Source organism: Apis dorsata, unplaced genomic scaffold (assembly GCF_000469605.1).
Source record: "Apis dorsata unplaced genomic scaffold, Apis dorsata 1.3 scaffold_631, whole genome shotgun sequence".
Classification (NCBI taxonomy): Eukaryota; Metazoa; Arthropoda; class Insecta; order Hymenoptera; family Apidae; genus Apis; species Apis dorsata.
The window spans coordinates 1116796-1124544 of record NW_006263826.1 but is presented as its reverse complement, the minus strand read 5'-3'; positions in this window follow the sequence as shown (position 1 = coordinate 1124544).

The window sequence follows — 7749 nt, the reverse complement described above, 5'->3', positions numbered from 1 at the left end:
TTTTTTTTTTTTTACTTCTTCGCGAATTCATTCGATTCTTGCGAACTACGATCAAACGCGAGTTGAATTGTTGACAAAGAAGGATAAATACAAGTTAATGTTTTTTTTCTCGATTACCTCATAATACCTCGAGCGAATTATGGATCACAATGCTGTTTCATAAAATTTTTACGAGAAAATATGGGATTAAATGAAATATCTTGGCTGATTTCACTGTTACTATTCTTGAATATTTTTATGATGTAGAAAAATAATGGTGATATCTTTCTTCGAGTTATGATTCAATATAGAAGAGACTTCTTGGAGACGACATGTATTATTAGAACTATTTATACAATTATGACAGTAATTAAATACACGTATTAAATATATCCGTGAGCTACGATATTGCAACGTATATAATTTACTCTGATGGTAAAAGAGAGAATTGAAAAAAATTGAAAAAAGTAAGGCAAAGTAAAAGAAAAAAAGAAAAGAACGAGGGAAATTAAAAAACGATAGGATGATACATAGTTAACGAGCATGAGACTCTGCTTCTTGATGACAACGAAAGAAGCATTGATATTCGTGGCACGATCGTATGCCGTATTATTTTGCTTTTTTCAGGCAATGAGGGCTCGCCGAGCGAATCTTCGCACGACTCGTCATTTGGTATGCCATTAATTAATTTAGTGCCTCGAGAGCCAGCCAGACGTGATTCGCAATTAGTGTCTTAGAGAATCAAAGAGTGTACATATGCGCTTGTGTAAATATTCTATATAGGAAAATATAAATCAGAAGCTATCACACTCTTTTTTTATATAATATCATCGAATCATCTCATCTTTCCGAAAGATATTAAAATATAAATTCGTTTAAAAATAGAATTCTCGAAATTTGATTTTAGAAATTAATTCCCACTAGTACGTATTCCATTGAATGTGATTTTATCTAAAGTATTATTATTATTATAGTAATTTATTAAAGTAATTCCAAACATTCATGAAATATTATTTTCGAGAACAATTGAGAAGAATTTTACTTTCAAATAAATACAATAGATAGATTCAATAGATAGTATATATTAATCGAATAATTGCTACGAATTATGCTTTAATTTACTTTTATTTTTTATTTTAATTCTAGGTTTTATAAATGTAGATCACTACTGCGATAGAGCAAGTGTACATTTCGCAAAAACCAATGAAAATAAAACGATCAGTAAGGTGGCGCCCTCTTTTCAACAACTTCGATCGAACTTCCATCCCTCTCTCTTCTTTTCTCTTTATTCTTTTTTCATTTTTTTCCATTTTTCAAGTTTTTTCTTTTTTTTTTCAGAAACATGCCAATAAATTTATCATTTTTTGTAATTTTTATTTTTATAAAAAATATTCTTTCATTTATAGTATTATAATCTCTAATTCAAAAAAAAAACAAAAAAAAGAAACATATTTGTATAATAGTTAATATAAAAGTTATATTTCATCTTTCCATTTCATTTTATTATATTTTAATACTTTATAGAGAGTCTCTTCGAAATTTAAACAGATAGCCAGAATTCGAAGAATTAAGCATTTCTTGAAATTTCTTAAAACTCACATCTTCCTTATTATGTGAAAAATATTTTCTTCATTAACTTTATTAATTATTCATCATTTTAATAGAAAATAAAAAAAATTTCAATTAAAAAAGTTCTCGCGCTTTTAAGATAGAATATGGAAGGAAACTTCATTAATATAATATGTTTGGAGGAAGTAACACTTAAAGTCAAGCAACGTTGTAGTTATACATTGTTTAAATAATTATAAGATCGTTGGTTGAAGCCGTAAACAGCTCGGCCGGAAATTCGCGGATAACGAGACGCCTCTGGCTCTAACCTGTCTCTTTTCCACTCACGAATTCTTGCCGCGTGTACACGCACGTACATGCATTGTATCTCCATTAATCCAATAAACCCAATGAATCCAAATTTACTGAGAAATGTTGGAAATTCTCACTCGAGTCTATTCTCTATTCTGTAATAAAATAACAAGTATTTTGAGTGTTTAACAATGTTGAAATTTAATTTTGAATAAAAATATGGTAATATTATGATCTATATTCAATTTATATATAATTTTGTATAATTTCGTATTGTTTTCATTCCTTGTTTGTTTGATGGAAGTAAATGTTCTTCGCGACGTAGAATAGAAATGTGGGTCAACGGTGATCCACGTGGCACGAAACGTGATACGACGACAATTTTCTTCGTCACGTATCCTTAACGTATTTTTTTAATCCTTTCCGTATAAAATGTTTTTTATTGAATTTTCAGAATTCGTTTAATTTTCCTTTGACAAAATTTAAATATTTATAACATTGTGATTAAGAATTTGTTTTAAATTATGAATATTTCCTTTTATATTCTAATATGAGATCCTCCTTAATGAAATAATATTTAAACTCTTCGTGACGCTACAACTGAAACTAAGAAAAATCCTGTTTGTTAATTAATTAAAGCTATTCTAATTAGATGTTTTTATTTTTCGAAAAACAGTGTGCAAAAAGGTTATTACACGTTTTGCAAATTAAATTTTCTTTGCGCAATTTTTACTTATTATTTATTACTTATTAAAATCGAAAAACTTTCTCTGTTTAATCGAACCAATTGAAACAACATTTCGATAAAGGGAAGCTGAAAGAAGAAAGAAAATTTGTTTCTAACCTTGCGAAGAGAAGGAAATCTGAAGGAATCGCGAGTCGAAATAATGTAAGAGCGCGAGCGCCGCGCCACGGGGATTAGAAGGATACCGAGTGGTGGGAGAAACTATGTATGGAGGGGATAACGGTATCGGGGTTGGGGTAGTCAGCGCCTCCACAAAGGGTGAGTCTCAGTTGCCATTCGGACAGCCTACCATACGGCTGGGTTTCGAAAACCCTATGTGCGTGGGTATATATGCTGATCAGCGCGCGCGCGAGTCTCGTCGCATACTTACGCACGATTGGCAAGGACGATCAGGCATGTGTAGATTAGAACAACGTTTGCTACTTTGAAAGATCAAGGTTGGAAACGAGGACTAAAAAGTAAAATTGCAACAAGCTGAGAACAAGAATCAATCCTCGATGGAAGATTCGCCTCGATATCGCTCGTCTTGTTAATCGCGATTCTCTCTGTTCGGAATTGGCGAAACGTGTCCGGGACGCGTTGCCCGAACGCGTACCGCAACCGGTCAGCGCGTGTGCACCCGACCACGATCGATCCTCGGGGCGATACGATCCAGAAACGCGATGGACGGAACCACCCTGCTTAGCCATCGAAGATAACGAAGATCGGCCACGTTTCATAGGATATTAAATCTTTATCGGTAACGATTCAGAATACGCAATATCATCCATTCTTTAATACGTACAATATCGGTGATGTCTATTCTTGGAATGATCATCATTGCGGTCGCGTGGTGCGCTATCGAACTCTGCTTTTCTCTTTTTCCTTTTCCTCTTTCTTTCCTCTGTTTTCAACACACTCGCGATCCGTTTTTAATTTTCTTGATTTTTCTTTGTTTCTACATTTTTCTTATACGATTTAACACTCGATATCAGTTATTTGGAATAGTGAGAATAATATAAAGAATTCGATGATATGTATGGCAAGATAGATGGAATACTTATGGAAGAAAAATATTTACATACATACATATCGATGGTTTCGAATTCTGGGCGAGTGGACCGCCCCAGTACGTTCGACTGATTGATGAACAGAGAGACGTGGATTGTGCCAAACGACAAAACGACGATGTGGAAACTTGGGGGACAAGGTCAAGGAAGATGTGGTGTGCTAGAATCGCAATCGATATATGTAAGAATCATCTTTTTCGATCAAGTACTCCAATTCAACGAAGTAAAGTTGAAATAGAGAAGTGGAAGTAGAGCATGGATCAATCGGTGGACTAACCTCGAGAGACAATGTTAAAAAGCGTACGTTAGATAGATAAATCAGGACAACATAACAGAAATCAGTAAACTATCGTGACAATTTTTTCCAGTAATTTTTATACAATTCTTAAGAAACTTAACAAAGGAAATTTTACAAAGATTTTTAAAGTTTGCTTTCTCTTCTATATATTTGTTTTTTCCTTTTATCATTATAAATTCTTTTTTAATTCCTCAATCACGATTCATTATTTTATCGAATTATAATTTTTTTGAAAGAAATGTAGATGAAAGAGCACGACTGATCGCTTACTGCAATTCTGCATCAATCAGAAGAGAAAATATTTGGGTCATCGAAGATTAGGGAGGCCCGAAATTCTTGTTAATTTCAAGAATTCCATTTTCCATTCCAAGTCTTCGAAGTTATTTCAAAAATTTCCAAAATATCGTTTCAAACTTAGAATTTTCCAAATTTTTTCCTTATATTTCCTTATATTAATTAAAGATTGAAAACATATTTCCAGTGGAATATTTTCCACTTTATTCAAATTTATCCAAATTTATCAAAACTCTTTGAAACATATCAATTTCCATTATGTTTTTCCATTGCCAAAAACTCGATCGATTTGCGAGCAAAATGTAGCCATGGAACAATGCGTACGCGTCGAACTGTATATTGTGCATAGAGTCAACGTGGTCCACGATGAATTGATTGATCATGATATGAAACAGATCTTTTTCTTTCCATCAAAAATTTACACACACCTGAAAATTAATTACCATTAATTGATCTTAAAAAAAGAAATCTTTTTTCCTCTGTAAATCATCTCTAACAATAAGCAGTTAAATCACTATTCAATCAATTGTTGACGTCAATCCTTCGCGATTCGGTTCGTCTAAAAGTTTCGTCAACCAATTCGGAACAAAAGGGAACGATTTCAAACAACGTTTACGATGATTATCGGCCGTGTCGCGGGCTTTCTTTCTTTTCGGTGACGGTAGTTCTGGATTTCTGCCAAATTCACAGATCGTCGGTGCATTTTCAATACGAGACCATGGATTTTTTTTCATCTACCATAGGTGAATATATCACCTCGTGTCAATCCTTTTTAGAAACACTCGACGTCGTTTTATATTCTTCCTTGTTTAATCGTAATGGATATTTGACGAGATACAGTTTGTCCAATTGTACACAATGGTGGACGATTGTTGTACCTGAAATGAGTTCCTAATTTAGAGATAATGCAAATTATCTAAATTGTAAAATCTTTCTTACAGTACCACGAGATACACATCATGGGATGGAATATTAATAATCTTTTTAGTAGAAACATTCGATGTCGTTTTATATTCTTCCTTGTTTAATCGTATGGATATTTGAGTGACGAGATACAGTTTGTCCAATTGTACACAGTGGTGGACGATTGTTGTACCTGAAATGAGTTCTTAATTTAGAGATAATGCAAATTATCTAAATTGTAAAATCTTTCTTACAGTACCACGAGAAACACATCATGGGATGGAATATTAATAATTGGACAGAGAGAAAAAAAATGTATGGATTAAAAGTAACAAAAATAAAGAGCGGAGATCGCATTGCGTCACCGAATTTATCGGCGACCCGGTGTTTCTCCCTTACTTACCGATAGAGTGGGTTATGAATTTGCCTGACCTCCTGTGGGAAATCGAAAATTGTATATATACACTGTATAAACCTCGTGGCCCGAATTTCACCGATCTGTTGCACCGGCAGTCTTTTCCACTTTGCTCTTTTACACCTAACCTCTCTCATCCTTCTTTCCAAGGATCTTTAATCCTTCTCTTTCAACCTCTACAATCCTCTTCCCTCTGCAATTTTTCACTCCATCTTTTACATCGTTGCACGATCTAAAAAATTACACGCAACGAAACAAAATTATTAAACAAAAGTTATCAAACGTATTACTTACTTACTCTCATTTTCTATATCCATTCTCTTTCTCGTTACTGAATTTACGGAAAGAAAAATGCGTGGAAATCATTTTGACAAATTTTTCCCCAAATGATTCCATAGTTATCGATCGAGATCCGTATGTATAATATCTGAAAGCAACGGTCAGAATAATATGAAATAATATGAAAGAACAAACGAAGAGAATATTCTTCTGCGGCGTCCTACATGCCGGCCATTGCACAGACGATCTGGCGTCGGTCGATTTTATAATTTATGTCGCGAGATCCCCGAAATGGCTTTACGATGGCGGTGCCCCCGTGGCACGGATCGCGGAAAACGACGTTTGCGGATCGCGAAACAGGGGCATTTGCGCGCGCTCACTGACGTCATTCCGCGTTACGAATTTACCGATGGAGCTGCGAACTTTTCAATTGCAACATGTCTTCTCGCACGGATCGGTGGGGGATGATACAAGATAAAGTACAATTAACACGGACGAAATTTTCGAAAAGGGTGTCGTTAATACATATACTCAAATAACTCTTTTTTTTTTTTAACTGAATTAACGGAAACGATAACTTATTTAAAAAATCTATATATATATATATAATATAAATATAATATAATATATATATATATATTAATCTCTACTTCGACTAAAATTTCCAATGAAATACGTTAATTTTATTCCTTACCCTTTTCTTACGTGTTAATATAACTCATTAATATCACTCTTGTTTCTCTGAGCTATTTATCAATCTGTCAATCTCGTTTGCCCTTTGCCTTCCCGCAGGTGCAAGGTAAGGCCGAAAACGCAGCCCAGTGTGGAGGAAAGTGGGAAGGTCAATCGATCGCCGACGCCTTTGAAACGGAACACCGACTTCTTCCAACTCCGTCGGCCGGCCGAAAGTTTCGAAAACAGTTCCCCAATTCCGTGTACGCGGGATTTAGCATTGGCCGGTGTCGGAGCAGACTTCTGATTCGTTTTATCATTACGAAGAAAGTGGCCACTCTCTCTATCTCGGATAAAGACGATCTTCTTCGAGGAAAATGAACATTTTTCAGTGCTTGCCCCAAAAGGCCACTTTATCGCTCTTTTAATTGCTCCTCCCGTTGTACTCGTAGGGCGTGAATTCAATTAAGTTGAACAGATAGGTTTCTCTTTTTCCATAGGTAAAGTGGACGAAGTAGGGCCATAGAAATTGATCCTGTGAGAAATGGAAAGATTAGTAAAAATACTATTATATCGTGTATATAAGAATAACATTGAAGTGATTATTATGCGCATTCTCCTTTTTGTTTTCCTCCATCCTCCATCGCGGATAAAAGGATAAAAGTTCGGATCGATCGATCATTCGGAATGGACAAAGGAGGGGGAGGGTTGGCAACCGTGGTGCCAAAAGCTCCCCTCACGAAAAATGATGGGCCACCTTGAGATACGCTTTTCTCTGGTGCAAAGAAGCAAAGAAATCCGGGTCACCTCTTTCTTCCGCCACGGTCTTTGCCCTTTTTCCTTCGTCTTTTCCCTCCCCTTCTCCTCCAACAGCGCTTCGCCACTCCCCCCAGCGACAAGCTGATCTCCCGGAAGTGTCGCCTCCGGTACGACTCTCCCGTGTCGGCGACGAGGGCAACACCGATCGTTGGAAAATGGAAAACCGTTGTCTCTGATTTCTCATAGTTTGTCATCGAAAAATATCTCCGTTTTCTGTAAATTATACCGATTATTATTCCAAGGGAAGTTTCAAAGGCAAACATTTTAAAAGATTCTTTTACCTTTCTTTTAATAGAATTTTCAAAATTAATATTCCCGCATACTCGATCATTTAATATTATTTTCTTCACTTTTGTGTCACTTTGGATAATTTGAATTTCACAGTTGAGATCCAGGCGAGGAATCAGATTGGTCCGATCTGGATTCGTTTTCTAAA